Below are 18,460 nucleotides of genomic sequence, written 5' to 3' on the forward strand. Positions count from 1 at the left end.
GCAAGATACATCACAGACACAGCCAGGATTTCAGATCCAACATTTGGAAGAGTTGAAGGAATTGACCCCACAGATTTGCATCCAGGTTAATCTAAATGTTTGAAATCTAGACCAGGCAATTACGAAGCCTGACCCCCTTAAATTGTGATTAGTAATGTCATGGAGACTCCCGTCCCCTGCACACCTATGGCCTGAAAAATCAGGCAACATTTAAGAATTCAAGTTCATTTGAAATAATTCATTAGTTAAATCCAAGTTTCTTCATAATAACACATTGTTACCTGACCTTTGATTCTTCAAGCATCTACTTTTTAATTTCAATTCCACAGGGTAGACCAAACCCAATGCATTTCGGGAGCAAATTCCATTCTTCAGGGGTTATCTACAACATTGTTAAAAAGTAATGATACTTTATTATCTCATCTGAAGAGGTTAAAAAGGTCCATAAAATAATACTCAGTTGTGCTTACATATTGATGACATTCCAAACATTGCCAACAGTGTATTTTTCAAAAAGAAACATTATAATCCACTTCATATACTGTGATCTCAATACCTGCAATATTAGGTTGATCGATATTTCTCTTCCATACACCCTTGTGATACTGATTAACTACATTATGTACCAGCATAACTTTAAAATATCTTAGTGTCTAGTGATAGCCCACGTGTGGGTAAAGTCTGCAATCCTTCTAAAACGTGATATATTTAGCAAACAAGAGTGTCTGTCAAAACAGTGTGTTGTAGATGCCTTGTAATAAACGGTACCCAAATAGTATTCCAGAATTATACGATCCACTATTGTGTAGTACTAGCAATCACAAAAGAAAACAGAGAGCAAAGAAACAAGTATTATTAAGGTCTAAAGCTCGAACTTCACACCCACAGTGTGTACGAGTTGGAAAAGAGCATAGGGTATCTTATTTAAGAATCACTATTTAACACTCTGAAATGTCGACGAAACATAATAAAATTACAAAATAAGAAAGTGCTCTGTAAAGATGTGCTTGGAATGTTGGTCCTGTTATCTGTCCTGCAAGCCCTTTTGTTATTGGAATGCATGGGTTGCGAGACAGAGACAGCAACCGTTGAAGAGCTGAGAAGTTGCATTGGGCTCCGGGCGGGCCTGTACGATTAAAACCTTTACATTTACCCATCGTCCCCATGTAAGTCATTTCAATTGGCGACGAGGATAGGATTCGTTTAAGGTTACACAGGCCCGCTGTGGAGAGGAGCGCTGTGCGGGGCTGGCACCCTAATCCCTGCTGACTGCGGCTGAGAGGCACTTCTATCACAGCAGCCGCAGGGAAATGGACCGTGCAGAGTTTGTGTGCCGGTCACAGTTGACTACAGTGAAGGATCGCGCAGAGACCGGCACACCTGTTGTGGTTGCCCACTGTGCCCTGCAAACACCACTGATCTCACGACCACCTCTGCAAGATAAGAGGCGAGGAGACAGGGGAGGATGCTCCAACTATTCAAGGGCTGTGGTGAGGAACTGCTCTCCCTTCAGTGCGCATCTTTAGCCAAGAGGGGAGGGGCTGAGGAAATTTCAGGAAGCCAACTAATGATTGGATCGACAAGCAGCCAATGATTGGAGGATAACACAGGAAAAAAAGGGGCAAAGCAAAAGGCTATATTAACTTGCAGCAATCTTTGGAAGGTTATACAAGAAGAGAAAACTGGGCACAAACAGAGAAGTCAAATTCTTTAAGTGTGGTAGTAATCGCCAGATTTCTTCAAGCATGTTTTGCCCGGCCAGGAATGTTAATTGCTTGAAATGTAAAAGAAAAGGACATGTTGCAAGAGTTTGCAGGGAATCTGGACAAGTGGAGAACGTAGAGGCTGGAGGGAGAGTTCCTGAGCAGGAGGAGAGTTATGTAGTTCCACAGAATCACCAAGGGAAGCATGTGTTGGAAGTAGCAGATATGTCTTCTAAAGGAAACGGGCCAACAGATGTCTTTCTGATCGTAGGAAGAGTAGTCACAATGAAGGTTGACAGCTGTTCGCCTTGGACACTAATATCAAGAAAGACTTTTGAAGGGTGTGTGCAAGGAACAATTGAACAGCTGAGTGAGCACATGATCGGACCTATGTCTATGTTACTCAGGAGGGGTTGTCACATTTAGGTTGGGGTGAGCAGCAGAAATTAGGCATAAGAATACAAGCAAGTGCTGAATACCCCATCACTGTTGCTGAAGTAAGGGACAAATGGGAACAGGAGTTTAAAAAAGTATTCACAGAAGAACTAGGGATGGTGAAAGGGTTTGAGAACGAGATAATCCTCAAAACTGGAGCCACTCCCAGGGTGCATAAAGTCAGACCAGTACCACAGAATTTGAGTGATAAAGTGAAACAGGAGATTGAGAAGCTGTTGCAAAGAGGAGTTATCGAAATAATAGAAAGTTCCGAATGGTTGTCTCTGGTAGTGGCAACGGCCAAGTCCAATGGAGAGATAAGACTCTGTGTGGACCTGAGAGATGTGAATAGGAACATTTTAGTTGACAGACATTCACTTCCCATCATTGGAGAAAAATTGACAACTTTGAATGGTGCAAAACTTTTCTCAGTAATAGATTTATCTCAAGCCTACCACCAAGTACCGCTGACCGAAGCATGTCAACATCTAACTACATTTGTAACCACGTTGGGAACTTTCAAATATTGCAGAATGCCATTCGGACTGGCATCAGTGGCAGCCGTTTTCCAAAGGGTGATGGAAACAATAATGGAGGGGGTGCACAATATTGTAATTTTCCAAGATGACATGTTGATTTATGCTAATTCAGAGAAAGAGCATGATGAGATTCTTAAGCAAGTGTTGGGCACACTGAGTGAAGCCGGCTTGACGGTGCGTAGGAGCAAGTGCAAAATTAGTCGAGAATGTGGAATATTTGGGGCACGTAGTTGACAGTGAAGGTATGAAGCTAAAGGAAAGTTTGGTAGAAGCTATCAAAAGTGCACCGTGGCCAACTGATAAAGATCAGGTGAGGTCGTTCCTTGGTTTGGCAGAGTACTATCATAAGTTCGTAAAGGACTTTGCGATAATGTCCATGCCTCTGAGGAGTTTACTCAGAAACAGTGTTAAATTTCTGTGCAGTGTGGAGTGTGAAGAGGCATTTGAAAGAATTAAGGAGGGGATAATCAAAGCACCCTCAATTGGCAAGTTTGACCCAGCTGATAGGTGTGTTTTTGCGGTAGATGACAGTGTAGTAGGTTTAGGTGCAACATTGATGCAATATAACAAGAATAACACGGAGAGAGTAATAGCTTTTGCTTCACGTTCTCTGAGGGGTGCGGAAGAAAATTACTCAGTCATTGAGCGTGAAACCTTGGCAATGTTTTGGGCAGTTAATCACTTTAAATATTTTTGGTGGGGGAGGAGATGGGTCGTGAGGTCAGACTATAAACCAATGGTACAACTATTTGAGAGTGGTAGGTGGGCATTGGGGTCCCGAGGATTAGCAGATGGGGTTTAGGACTCCATATGTACAATTTTGATGTAAGTTACTTGCCAGGGAAAACGGAATGTGGTAGCAGATTGCCTAGCTAGATTACCTGTACAAAAGGAGGATGAGCTAAGAACAGAAGAGATAGAAGAATGTGTAGTAGCTGAGGTGGAGAGTGCAGTGGGATGTGAAAAATGGCTGCAGGAAGATCAAAAAGACAAAGATTTGAAGTTGATCAAGCAGTGGACAGTAGAAGGTTGGCCAGAGAAGAAGGTGCTGGATAAAAGGTTTGAGGTGTGGTGGGAAGTCAAGGAGGACCTAAGATTGGTTGAAGGAAAGTTGAGGAGGGGGCAATTCTGTGTGCCGCCAGAGAATTTTAGGATTGTGATGGTGGAGTTGGCGCATTAAGGGCATCCTGGTGAGGGGGCAATGAAAAGGAAATTGAGACAAAATTATTGGTGGCCAGGAATAGATAAGATGGCGGAAAGGTGTGTAAACAATTGCATGTCATGCCAGTCAAGCGACAAGTGCAAGGTGGTACGGGAGACACTTACGGTTCCCAACACTGTTCCAGATCAACCCTGGCTAAAGTTAGCAGAGGATATTATGGGCCCCATTGCAGGGTTAGGTGATGGGTTCAAATTTTTGTTTGTATTGGTGGATTTTCATTCCAAGTGGGTGGAATGGGAAGCAGTTAGAGAAGTGACTGCTAAAGATTTGATTTTGTTTTTGGAGAGAATTTTTCTCAAGGAAGGAGTTCCTACTGAGTTGGTATCTGATAATGGAATGCAATTTGTGTCGTAGGTGATGAGGAATTTCTTGGTTAGCTACGGCATTGTACATACCAGGATGACATTATACCATCCTAGAGTCAACTGGTTGGTAGAAAGAGTAAATAGATATTTGAAAGGGGGAATCCAAATGGCAATGTGTGTGGGACAACCATTGAGAGAAGTTCTTAACCATGTGACCTGGAGTTATGTGACTATGCCACACCCAATTACGGGAATTTCTCCTTTTGTTTCTCTCAAGGGAAGAGAACTTGGGACAAAGCTTTGCCCAGGGTGGTTAGGCATGGCGAAAGCTGTTGTGGTGGACAGGAAGGACATTATGAGACTGATCAGACAAGGACAGGAAAGGAATAAGGAACAGTTTGATAGAAGAGGAGGTGTCAAGGTGCTAGAGTGGAGTATAGGGGATCAAGAATCCCAGATCCATAAACAAGTGTGTTGAAAGTAGATTTCTGGTCCCTGCTGTAAGGAATGGTGTAGTCATTCTTGAGGGTGGTGAGGTATGGTCCAAAGGTAGATTAGCCAGGGCCACCGAGGTGAAAGGGATGGAGGTGGAAAACCAACAAACGGAAGATGGAGGTGTGAATGAGGATGATGTGCAGAGAGATGTGGATGTGGAAGCTGGTGCAAGTGATACGGTGGCTACTAAGAGAAGGAGAGTTACCAAATAACCCACCTGGTTGGTAGATTATGTACGTTAGTTGTATTGCTTTCAAATTCATTATATTTTGTTGTGTTATTGTTAATTAGTTGCTTTCATTTTCAATAATATTTATTTTGTTTTTTTTCCTTGAGGGGAGAGATATGTAAAGATGTGCTTGGAATGTTGGTCCTGTTCTCTGTCCTGCGAGCCCTGTTGTTATTGGAATGCAGGGGTCGCGAGACAGAGACAGCGACCGTTGAAGAGATGAGAAGTTGCATTGGGCTCCGGCCGGGCCTGTACGATTAAAATCTTTGAACTTACCCATCGTCTCCACGTAAGTCATTTCACGCTCCCCATTGTTTCATGAGTGTTTGACCATATCTGGTGTCTGATCACTCGAAATATTTCAATGTTTAAACGACTGTCGTGTTGTTCTTCTTAAAGAGCGCAGACTGATGCTCGTGAAAGTTGACCCGTGATAATTATGACTGTTATAAGCTAAGAGCTGCCGTCAATGACGCAACGGTATGATATGCGTTACAGCATACAGTCAACTCATCACTTTAAGATTGGTATCAAGAAAAAGGACTAACTTGGGAGGTGTACTATCTTGAAGTGATGTGTTTTCGGCCATATTACAACAGATTACTGTAATTATGGTGCAATTTCAGAAGTATGTTAAGCAGTAACCGTTTATAACATGCAAAGCATGCTCTAATGTGAAACATTCTTATTAAGTCTCATAATTCTCAATTAGACAAAAAAAGGCCTATTAAGTTGAAGCATAACTATTGGTAGTATAAACGGGATAATGGTGTACCTAACCCGATTCGGTGTCTATCAGTCATTCTCCAGCTATTTCGAATAACTGGTTATTGTCACATGGTCTTTACAATATTTTATTACCAATAGAAGTAATATCTTAACAGGCTCATTTAGTCATTTAGATATGGGCCCTGTAGAAAAGGGAGCCTACATATATAGTGTATTATATGTGTGTATTAATGGGTGCTCTGAAGATCGAGGTAAAGCACAGTAACATGTGTGACATAATAACAAGCCAAAGAAGAAGATAGAGAGTAAGCTTGTCCAATATCCCTTCACCCAATACTTTACAATCTAATTATATGAATAACAAGCACATTATTTTTCCAGTTGTTTCTCATGATTCTTGTGATCTGAGTACTTTGTTTACAACATTCGGAAATTTCACTATTGCATGTATCTAAATACTCTAAACAAAGTACTCAGATCACAAGAATCATGAGAAAGAACTGGAAAATATTACATCATGAACCCCTGTTTCTTAAGACTTTTTCCCAACCCGCCAATGATGGCCTTTAAAAGTGGGGTCAACTTCAGAGATAAACTGGTTAAAGCAGAACGCCTTACAAAGAAACAAATGTTCCCGAGCAAACAAAAACAGTGACCATTGCCCTGCCTTATGTGTGGCAGTTGTAACAGTATAATAAAGGGAAACTACATTCTACACCCACATTCCACACAAAAATCAGATTGCATGACTATGCGATTTCTATCACCTCAAACGTCATCTGTGCAATTAAATGCCCATGTGGACTGCCATACATTAGTCAAAGCACTAGAAAAGCGAGAGAACGATGGGGTGAACAAAAGTCAAATGTAAGAACACAAAATCTGAAATCCTTAGTAGCAAAACATTTTACAGAGTTAGGACACAATGTGGCTCAAATGCGATTTATAATCTTGGAAGTAGTTCATACCTCAATGAGGGGTGTGGATATGTTGAATTAAATGCTTCAGTGGGAAGTGTATTGGATTGATAGACTTGACACTTTGACCCTGAGGGTTATGAATGAGGTCTACGGTTTGAATTGCTTCCTATGAAAATAGGTGGCATGATTCACAGTCAAAGATTTGGATACTTTACCCATCTGGGTGTATATATATTTTTTTACCTACAACAGTATGGCTGTACCATTTTGATCAAGGAAATGAGCAATGAGTTAGTATTGAACCAAGTGTAGTGGACTCTATTTGATATAACTCCACTGTCAGACAAGATCCCTAGTTTGGAATTTCTACCAACACTTGCTTTTTGCATTATGCTTGTTTTGTACTGTGCCGGTTACCAGGTGTTTGAATAAGCAAACACAGAATGGAATGTAGGTATGCCTATTAATGAAGACTCATGCTATCATAAGTATGAACAATATAAATAAGCGATTCAGGGGGTAATTCATAGAATTCAGCACACAAGTGGCGCACGCGTCTGGCACACAGTGTGTGTGTGTGAATTTTGGCGCCAGCCGCGTGCGCTAAAATTCATTTCCGCGCACAGCGTATTCATGGATTTTAGCTTCCAAAACTAGCCGTGGCGCAGAGTGGCGCAGCGACCCTGCAGCAGCGCCAGTTACGCCCCCAACCCCTCCCTGTGCGCCATGCACAGTGAACAAATCCTGTACATGGCGCACAGGCCCCCAACCACGAAAACGCCTGTAAAACTCTCTGCACACCCCACCGAATACACCTACCCCGCTGCACGGGGAGTGTCACACGCGATTGGAGTGGGGTACGTGTATAACAGGGGTTCGTGGGAAGTTTCACACGGGAAATGCCCTGTGCGAGTGGGGTACGTGTATTCCTGGGGTGCGAAGGAAGTTTCACACGCGATAGGCCCTGTGTGAGTGGGGTACGTGTATTCCTGGGGTGCGCAGGAAGTTTCACAGGCGATTGGAGCGGGGAACGTGCATTTCGGGGGTGCGCGGGAAGTTTCACACAGGAAATGCCCTGTGCGAGTGGGGTACGTGTATTCCTCGGGTGTGCGGGAAGTTTCACACGCGATAGGCCCTGTGCGAGTGGGGTACGTGTATTCCTGGGGTGCACAGGAATTTTCACACGCGATTGGAGAGGGGAACGTGTATTTCAGGGGTGCGCGGGAAGTTTCACACGCAAAATGCCCTGTGCGAGTAGGGTACGTGTATTCCTGCGGTGCGCGGGAAGTTTCATATGCGATAGGCCCTGTGCGAGTGGAGCACGTGTGTAACTGGGGTTCACGGGAAGTTTCACACGCGAAATGCTGTGTGCAAGTGGGGTACGTGTATTCCTGGGGTACGCGGGAAGTTTCACACGCGATAGGCCCTGTGTGAGTGGGGTACGTGAACAACTGGGATTCGTGGGAAGTTTCACACGCGTTTGGCCCTGTGCGAGTGGGGTACGTGTATAACTGGGGTGCGCGGGAAGTTTCACACGCAATTGGCCGTGTGCGAGTGGGGTACGTGAATAACTGGGCTTCGTGGGAAGTTTCACATGCGATTGGCCCTGTGCGAGTGGGGTATGTGTATAACTGGGGTTCGTGGGAAGTTTCACAAGCGATTGGCCCTGTGCGAGTGGGGTACGTGAATAACTGGGCTTCGTGGGAAGTTTCACACGCGATTTTGCTGTCAGAGCGGGGCACGTGAATTTCAGGGGTGCGCTGGGAGTCCTACACGTGAATTGGCAGTGTGGGTCCTCCCAGGTGTTCCCTCTACACCCTCCACGGCCCCTGCGGGCAGCCCACACCACAGGGGGCTACCCTGCACCCCTGGTCATATCCCGCAGGCAGCCCATCCACCATGGGCATGCCCCCCAGCCAAGCCACATGTCACTTTGCACTAGTGATCACCAACTCATGTCCCCCACACCCCCCAGCAGTGAGGGGCACTTGCCAGCAGGCCTCCACTCATGTCCCCCAGCACCCCCACCCCTCAGCAGTGAGGGGCACCTGCCAGCAGGCCCCCACTCATGTCCCCCAGCACCCCCACCCCCCCAGCAGTGAAGGGCACCTGCCAGCAGGCCCCCACTCATGTCCCCCAGCACCCCACCCCCCAGCAGTGAGGGGCACCTGCCAGCAGGCCCCCACTCATGTCCCCCAGCACCCCCACCCCGCAGCAGTCAGGGGCACCTGCCAGCAGGCCCCCACTCATGTCCCACACATGTTCCCCAGCACCCCCACCGCCCAGCAGTCAGGGGCACCTGCCAGCAGGCCCCCACTCATGTCCCCCAGCACCCCCAGCAGTCATGGGCACCTGCCAACAGGCCCCCACTCATGTCCCACTCATGTCCCCAGGCACCCCCACCCCCCAGCAGTGAGGGGCACCTGCCAGCAGGCCCCCACTCATGTCCCCCAGCACCCCCACCCCCCAGCAGTCAGGGGCACCTGCCAGCAGGCCCCCACTCATGTCCCCCAGCACCCCCACCCCCCAGCAGTCAGGGGCACCTGCCAGCAGGCCCCCACTTATGTCCCCCAGCACCCCCACTCCCCAGCAGTCAGGGGAACCTGCCAGCAGACCCCCACTCATGTCCCACACATGTCCCCCAGCACCCACACCCCCCAGTAGTCAGGAGCACCTGCCAGCAGACCCCCACTCATGTCCCCCAGCACCCCCACCCCCCAGCAGTCAGGGGCACCTGCCAGCAGGCCCCCACTCATGTCCCACTCATGTCCTCCAGTACCCCCACCCCCCAGCAGTGAGTGGCACCTGCCAGCAGGCCCCCACTCATGTCCCCCAGCACCCCTACCCCCCAGCAGTCAGGGGCACCTGCCAGCAGGCCCCCACTCATGTCCCCCAGCACCCCCACCCCCCAGCAGTCAGGGGCACCTGCCAGCAGGCCCCCACTCATGTCCCACACATGTCCCCCAGCACCCCACCCCCCAGCAGTCAGGGGCACCTGCCAGCAGGCCCCCACTCATATCCTACACATGTCCCCTAGCACCCCCACCCCCCAGCAGTCAGGGGCACCTGCCAGCAGGCCCCCACTCATGTCCCACTCATGTCCCCCAGCACCCCCACCCCCCAGCAGTCAGGGGCACCTGCCAGCAGGCCCCCACTCATGTCCCACAGCACCCCCACTCCCCAGCAGTCAGGGGCACCTGCCAGCAAGCCCCCACTCATGTCCCACAGCACCCTCACCCCCCAGCAGTCAGGGGCACCTGCCAGCAGGCCCCCACTCATGTCCCGCAGCACCCCCACCCCCAGCAGTCAGGGGCACCTGCCAGCAGGCCCCCACTCATGTCCCCCAGCACCCCCACCCCCCAGCAGTGAGAGGCACCTGCCAGCAGGCCCCCACTCATGTCCCCCAGCACCCCGATCCCCCAGCAGACAGGGGCACCTGCCAGCAGGCCCCACTCATGTCCCATTCATGTCCCCCAGCACCCCTACCCCCAGCACCCCTACCCCCCAGCAGTCAGGGGCACCTGCCAGCAGGCCCCCACTCATGTCCCCCAGCACTCCCACCCCCCAGCAGTCAGGGGCACCTGCCAGCAGGCCCCCACTCATGTCCCACTCATGTCCCCCAGCACCCCCACCCCCCAGCAGTGAGGGGCACCTGCCAGCAGGCCCCCACTCATGTCCCCCAGCACTCCCACCCCCCAGCAGTCAGGGGCACCTGCCAGCAGGCCCCCACTCATGTCCCCCAGCACCCCCACCCCCCAGCAGTCAGGGGCGCCTGCCAGCAGGCACCCACTCATGTCCCACACATGTCCCCCAGCACCCCCACACCCCAGCAGTCAGGGGCACCTGCCAGCAGGCCCCCACTCATGTCCCACACATGTCCCCCAGCACCCCCACCCCTCAGCAGTCAGGGGCACCTACCAGCAGGCCCCCACTCATGTCCGCCAGCACCCACGTCATGACGATCCTCAATCATGGGCCTCATGGCCACCCACATCACAACCCACGCCACCCCAGCCCAAAGACCCAACCAAGTATTGCATCCACCCACATAGAAATGGCCATTGCATGATACAACCCGAATGGCAAGTATGTACATGAACACATGTCCGTCACACACACACAATGGGTGCAAGTAAATGTGAAAACCCATATCATGACATGCATGAAACCAATGAGAGAATACCACACATCGAAGTATGAAACAAAAATGTATTGAACACAACATGAATGTAATGTAAAAAAACACTCAATAATGGGAATAAGAAATAAAATGCAGCATGTCCGGAAAAGAATAAAAAATATGAAATCAGAATCCAAAGAAATCCAAATGAAAATTTGTCCAAAGTCTCAGTCCAACATAGCAAATCCAAGGCAAAATAAATATATGAAATCCATTGCGCCATGGTGAAATTAAAATAAAAACGAGAAACATCCACTGTTCAACTATATACAAATCACCAATCCAGGGTCCATGAGCCCAACAAATTAAATGAAACCTACAAAAAACACTACCTAATAAAGAACTATATACAAAAATGTGTAGCATTGTCCAAGCGGCCCAAAATAAACAAAAACAGAAAGGAAACCTAACACTATCTAACTATTTACAATGGCAGCGGGCTAGTCCGACGGCTCACTTTTTGATGTCCCGGGCCAGGGCATCATCGAACTCCCACTCAATGTCCTGGAGGTGGTCCTCTTCCATGGCCCTGAGGGTTCGCAGGGACGACGACATGTTCACCTCCAACTCCCTGCGAATTGCCTCGAGGCACTCGGCCCGCCTCAGGACCCTCCGCATGGAGTTCTCCGCCCTGAGCATTGTGAGCCGTGCCTCTTCCACCCGCTGCCGCTCCGCATCTATGGCATGGCCCAACCGCTGCCACACGGAAGACACTTGAAATCCGGGGTCCTCCTGCCCTATGGCCGATGTCTGCCCCTCCGATGTGGAAGGCCCCGAGCCATCATTGCTCCCACCATGTTGCTGCTGCTGTACCTGTTCCTGTGCCTGCGCCCTGGCTCTTGTTGCCTGCACGTCCTCCTCCGGCTGGGGTGCAGTTGTCGTGGTGGCCACCCCTGCTGGATGTCCGACTCCCGACTGTGGCAGGGATATGTACTCCACCAGCCTGGACGCTGGGTCAGGGGCAGCTCCACAGGGTATCCAGGTGATACATGGGTGGGAAGATGGCATGGAGGACGACTGGCGCGTAGGGGGTTCAGGAGAGGAGGGGGTCGCAAGAAGGTCCAGCACATGGAGGAATCCAGCACCGGTGACCCGTCCCAGTAGGTCAACCTGGTCAAAGAGGCATGCGAGACGACGTGCAGTCTCTCCACGAAAAGACTGCAGGTCACCTGGCATGCCCTGTTGACGCAACGTTATCCCACTCAGGACAGGCTCAACACGGTCCCGGATAGCCACGTCCGCAGGGAGAGGAAGGCCAGTTGTTGTGCACTCATCCCCTCCCTGAAAACGGGTCTGGACGTAGGCATCCCTGCTGGTGCCAGATGATGCAGTGACAGGATCAGGGACAGGATTACACACAGGCACCTCTGCGGCTGCCTGTGCTGCCTCCTGTCCCTGCCCCTGCACTGCACCACTAGCACCAGTGGAATCCCCACCTCCAGACCCTGTGGGTGTCCCTTCCGCGGCCTCCTCCTCCACCAAACCCCCCACCAACCTGCTGCCCCTTCTGCTGCCGAGGAGTCCACCTCTGACCTCTGCCTCTTGGACCTACCCCCGGCAGCTGCGGCCTCGGACACGGCACCAGACTCCTCACTCCCCGACGAGATGACAATCTGGGAAGGGAGCCGGGCCTTGCGTCTCCGGCTGGTGGTGCGATCCCTGCCGCTGTGCTCCACAGCACCCTCTCCGCCCTCTTCATCAGTTGACGCTGCAGACAGGGAGAGATAAAACACAGACATCAGGGCACTGTACAATGGACTGATACACACATGACAGTTGCACATGAGTGGCAGTGTCAAACTTCAGACATGGCATCACACTCCATGACACACATGTAATTTCAACTCACACACATGAGCATTTCCACACCAATATTGCACCAGTCAGCAACATCCATACACATACAACAGCATGAACAGCCGAAGGTGAGCCTGACATCACATGAAACACAGGGAGTGCACTAGACATGCACACACACCACCACACTTACAAGCATGTCTACATCTCCTCCAACTGTCGCAGTGATGCGATCGACATACATGTCACATCTGGCATTCAGCCTTCTACATATCAGTGTCACATGCATCCATGTTGCATCACAGTTGCACACTTGTCAAATACACACACATACACATGTACACAGTGCAGATACATGCAGCAGGAACCACCATCCATGTGTGACACCACAACCATGCCAATGTACATACACAGAAATTCAAACATGTGTGCTCCCACATCTACATTTGCACAGCATGCTTACCAACACATACACCATCGATGTGTCTCACACCTAAGAGGACTCACATGTGGCAGCCTCACGCCCCTGTTCATACACATCCCTACATGGCCCTCTGAAAACACATGTGCAACCTGCACACTACTGGCACACCACCACACGCACAGCATCCAATCAGTATGCATGTACACTTACCGCTCGACTCCAGACGGGTCTGCCTCTCAAGGACCTGGACGTGGAGCGCTGGGCATATGTGTTCCAGGAGCCTCATTTGGTGGTCGGACAGGTGGCCCCGGCACCCCTTGGCATCCGCTGCCTTCAAGAGGCGCCGGGCCTTGTTGAGGGTCCTGGACCTGAAGTCCTCCCAGCGCTTCTTGACATGTTGTAAGTCGCGGACTGCCACCCCCTCCGCGTTGATGGCAGTCACGATGTCCATCCAGATCCTGGTCCGTCCTTCATTGTCGGCACGCAAACTTCCAAAGAGAGCATCATACTGCCCCAGGACTTGCTCCACCAGGACACCAACTTCTCTGGAATTGAAGCTGGTGGCCCTCTGCCTCTCTGGCTGGGGGTTGCCAGTGGTGCCAGATGGTGTTGTGGCAACCCCAGAGGCAGGAGTGGGTGGGCAACTGGGTCCTGGGGCTGGGCTGTGGAGCGATGGTATCCCAGTCGGGAGTCTTCAGTTCCAGCAGGGGTGGTCACAGCAACTCCACCCCTGGCTGACGTGCAGGCAGCAAATAGCAGGGCACGTGGGCAGCAGGCAGTCAGGCAGCAGCAGATGGCAGGTGGGAGCGTGCTCGGGGCTCTGGAGGGCAGTAATTCGGCCTTCTGGGCAGGAGCGTGGTCTTCCGTGTGTTGTTGCTTGGGGGTTTTGTATTCCTCCTGAAATGCTACGAAGAAAATGTAGTGATTTTTGTCCGTCAGTGTTCACTGCCCCACCCTCCAACTCTGTCTGGACATCTGCAAACAGTGACACACAAGCTCCCTTTCTTTCACTGGCTAAATGTCAACCTCTTTCCTTCCAACCCCAATGTCCCTCACTCCCCACCATCATTGCTTTACTCCTCACAAACCATCTTTGAAAATTCCATTACCGAAGCATAAACTATTGGCATTGCCAATGCCCATTTGCTTTTTATGTAGCACTTCTTACGCTGGGGGCTTGTTTATGCACACTCAGTTTTGACACTTAAGTGGACCTAGGTACAAAGACAAGGTTATATGCCTAAGATGATTATAACATTGTGGTCATGTGGGGAATCCAGCTTCCCAGGTTCAACATTGTACCCTGAGCCTACAACAAGATGACACAAATACATTATCAACATAAACTCTTAAGGGAAATTTGCCAGGCTTCCGCACAAATATGTATTATGCACTGGTTAGAAATGCTTGGCATAACTTTGATTGTTTACCCTGGGGAATGCATTTTATTTATTTTGTTATCTTTCAGAGACCCACCTGCAGAGAATGTCCACACCCGCCAAACGGTGGAGTCTTTTCATGTGTTTGACTTATTAATCAAAGAACCGTGGCTCAGAAGGGAACCTGACAAAACACAAAGAAGTTATCATAGAAACATGTTGGACACGTGAAGCAGGGATAACATTTAGGTGTGAAATGAGGGTAAGAGATCATGTGGATCTCCAAAAGGCAGTGCAGTAAAATAGTTATAATATGATACTGCATTTGTAACGCGCTTATATACAAGTGTTTCAAGGCGCGACGAGGCAGGGGGGGGCGGACAAGGGGAGACAGACAACGATCCTACTAGGCCAGGTGTCATTCAGATCGTGCAAGTGCAAGGGTAGAGGGGAAGGGAAAAGTGTAAGGGGAAAGGGAGAGGGGAAAGTGCAGTACAGGGTTAGTAGAATACAAGATAAATAATAAGGGCCAGCTGGTGGCAAGTGCAAGGTAAGTGCAGGGAGGAGGGGCTGTAGGGATACAGAGACAGTCCCGCAGTGCAGGGGTTGCCAGTGAGGCAGTGCAGATAAGAGTGGCTGGGCCAAGGACAGAGATCGGTGAGTGGCCCAGTTGCAGATTCAGTGCAGGTTCAGTCATTTTAGCAGGGGAGAGGGGGAGAAAAAGCAGAGGCAAAGAGGAAGGTTTTGAGGTGCTTCCGGAACCGGAAATGGTTCTCCTCAAGTTTCAGGAAGGCAGGAAGGCTGTTCCAGAGGGAGGCTCCTGCTGCGGAGAGAGATCTACCCCAACTCGTTGCTTGGAGAAGCGGCTGACCCTGAGGGAGTTGGAGGCGGATGAGCGAAGAGCTCGAGAAGGAAGATATTTAGGAAGAGAGAGTTGAAGGTATTTTGGCCCAAGTTGAACTGAAACATTATACATTTAAACAATACATAGGTCGAGATGCCAACAGAAGTGATGAATCACTCAACATTTGACGATAAAAGAAGCCCATTCTTTAAATAACCTTCTCTCTGTGGCCACACACAGAATCATTCCATTTTACTGCACCCCCATCAGGAAGTGGGAATGCCCGGCAGGGGAGCACAGTTAATAGGAGTTTAAATTCAACAAATTAATGGGAGTGGGTGAAATGAGCAGCAGCTCCAGGTGTCTCCCTTGGACACTGGCCCCCAGCAGTAGGCAGCCAGTTGTGAAAAGGAAAGAAAATAAACAAATGAGTGGGGGGGAGTATCCACAGATCTCAGGGGCCTGTGCAGATGCCCAGGAGGCCCGTGCCGAAGGCAGTACTGCCCCCCAACACCATTGCCACACAGGATGGCATGTGTGCAGACATGGCAGGCCCGGAGAGTGAAAGGCTGGGCTGTGACATATACCAACCTCCACTGTTGGAAGATGTGGGATGCAGAAGGTGAGCTACACGTTTTAAATCAAGTGTGGTGTACGAGCCCCTAAAAATACCTCTGTGGCATATTGTTCTCTTTGTTTGTGCCCTCCGCTCCGCCCGCCAGGGGCTTCCACATACCCCACGCCTCCATCTGTAGCTCAGCACAGGAAATGGAGGAATTGCGAGGTCTTGTGCATCAGCAATTGACTTGACAAAGTATTCACACAGGGAAAGGTAAAGGTATTCGGTGTCCATTGAAGCCCAGTAACCCTACGTTAATTTTATCCTGTTGGGAAGGATTGCCTACTTCGGCTAGAACCAGATGAAGAGAAAGTGTGAGCTAATCAGAGCACTGCATGGTGGCACTGGGAGCAGGAATCAGACAATGTTCACAACCCCGAGAAAGAGGTTGTGTGAATGAAGAGAGTTAGATATTTGGATTCAAAACCCCACAATATTTTTAACAAAGTGAAAGCAACTTTAGCACCCAGTGTGGGAGCGCAGCCAATCAGGTTCCACATATGGCTGGATGAAACCTATAATCTCAGCCCGCATTCCAGGGAACCCGCAGGCTGCCTCTCCTGCGTGGGCCACCATCTCAGGCAATGCTTCCAGGCAGAGTGCCTCATTCTCCTTCAGGAAGATGGTGCCATCTTTAGCCGGACTCTCGAAGTGTTGCGGAAATATGTGTAAGGTGGCATCCCAACACTGACCATCTGAGAAGTTTAGTCATTCTCCTTCCCTATGTGCTGGGGAGAACATGACCAGATAGGCCGTATTCCTTTGGTAAACAATAATGAGGGGTACATGTACAGAGGTTGGCCAAACAAACGAACAAAATTCGTCTTTACCAAGCAAAATAGTCAGGATGGGTATTCTCTTCAGGATCTGTCTCTTCGGTACCATTAGGTGCTCAAACAAATGCTAATAGCAATGAGTCAGGGAATGAGGATTTTCCCCAGTCCTCAGTTGCAGGTTTTCAGCGGTTACTGTATCGTTTTCAGTAGACTGTCTTCCCTGAGACTTGACAGTTTTGCAGAAGCTGAAGAGATACGGCTGGTTCTCTCTAGCAGCCTGGGCTCTCCGGCTGAACAGAGCCCAAGGGTTGTGAGAAAGGCCAAGTCCAAGGAAAACTCCCCCCGGAATGGGGGTAAAAAACCTTGTAGATGCATCCGGCGGTTCCAGGCTTTCATAAGGGTGCAGATGAAGGTCAGAGGAGCAGGTAGCCAGAGAATTGCCGGCAGGAGCACAAGGTAGCAGAAGAGGAAACAGGCAGAGTGAATGAAGGATGATCAAGGTAGGCAACAGAATGAGAACAAGGAGCAACAAGCAGAAGGTAACAGAGCACTGTAGCAACGAGGAAAGTTGCGACGTGCGGCTTACCCCGAAAGTACAGCCTTTGTTGTGGATGCCGCCTGGGCCTGCCTCCAACGACGTGTCAAGGCATGGTGAAATCTTGCAGTTGGCGGTGATGCTGACAAATGGTTCTCATGTTGGTTAGCAATGCTGCAGTAACTCTTCTCCATCGGTCCCAGAGGGACCAGGGCCGTATGTGGAAGCTGACATCATGCCTTCCTCCTTACCTGGCTCCTCGGGCTTCCAAGGATGAGTTCTGTGAAACGTTCTTATCAGGATGGGAGTGTGTACATGTCAAGCAGGTTCGAAATTTCAAATCGCCAGGGCTATACCCCTTCCAATCAATGAGATATTGCAAAGCTCTTCATTAGTAGCATGAATCACCGATTTGGTCTACGTCATACTCCGGATGTTCATCAGTGATTATCAGAGGGGGTACCTTATTGGATAGGTGCAAGCCATATGGTGCTTTGTACGGTTTTAGCAATGATGCATGAAAGATGAGATGAATCTTCTTCCCCGATGCTGGAAGCATCAAACAAAAGGCTACTGGATTGATTATTCTGCTGATTTTGGAAGGGCCGTAGTATTTGCGGGAAAGTTTACCCTTGGTAATACATCAGGGCATTAGCGACTATAGAGCAGGACCTGATCACTAATCTGGTATGAAGGAGTCCGACTTCTGTGAAGATCTGCATATTTCTTTGCCTGTGCTCTAACTGCTTGTAAAGATTAGCGTGCTTGTTGTTGAATGCCCTGTAATTCATGTAGAGTCTCTTCAACGGCAGATACCAAAGAGATGTGCGTTGGTAAAGAAGGTACCCAAGTAGGATGGAAACCATAATTGTAAATGAACTGGGTCATGCCGATGGATGAATGCAATGAGTTGCTGTATGAAAATTCTGCAGATGGTAAGAGATAAGCCCAGCTGTCCTGTGTAGCTGAAAAGAAACAGCGTAGCTACTGTTCTAGTGTTTGATTGTTTAATTCTGTCGATCCATTCGACACAGGATGATAGCCGAAGGACAAACATCTGCCGATGCTTATATTTCTACACAAGGCAGTCCACAGTTTAGAAGTATATTGTGACCCTTAATCTGAAATTATGGCTTTAGGAAGTACATGAAGTCTAAATATGTCCTGAAATAATATCTGACTCATCTCAAAGGTGGTTGGAATGGTGACAAGGCAGTAAAATGCACATTTTTGGAAAAGGCATCAATCTTTACCATGATGACGCTCTTTCCGTCTAAAGAGGGCAGGTCTGCAATGAAATCTGTGGGAATTGTTTGCCAAGGACGGGTT

The 18,460-nt window shown here is 49.4% G+C and overlaps 1 long non-coding RNA gene across 1 annotated transcript in view; it reads right to left on the reverse strand.

Moving 5' to 3' along the window:
* LOC138567314 (uncharacterized) overlaps window positions 1-18,460 on the reverse strand; it is a 308,970-nt gene that overhangs the window by 239,447 nt on the left and 51,063 nt on the right. Inside the window, exon 2 of the long non-coding RNA XR_011302163.1 lies at window positions 287-382. This is a non-coding gene — a long non-coding RNA (uncharacterized lncRNA). The remainder of the gene's footprint in view (window positions 1-286; window positions 383-18,460) is intronic.

Source organism: Ambystoma mexicanum, chromosome 2p (assembly GCF_040938575.1).
Source record: "Ambystoma mexicanum isolate Mex_15411 chromosome 2p, UKY_AmexF1_1, whole genome shotgun sequence".
In the NCBI taxonomy this organism is placed as follows: domain Eukaryota; kingdom Metazoa; phylum Chordata; class Amphibia; order Caudata; family Ambystomatidae; genus Ambystoma; species Ambystoma mexicanum.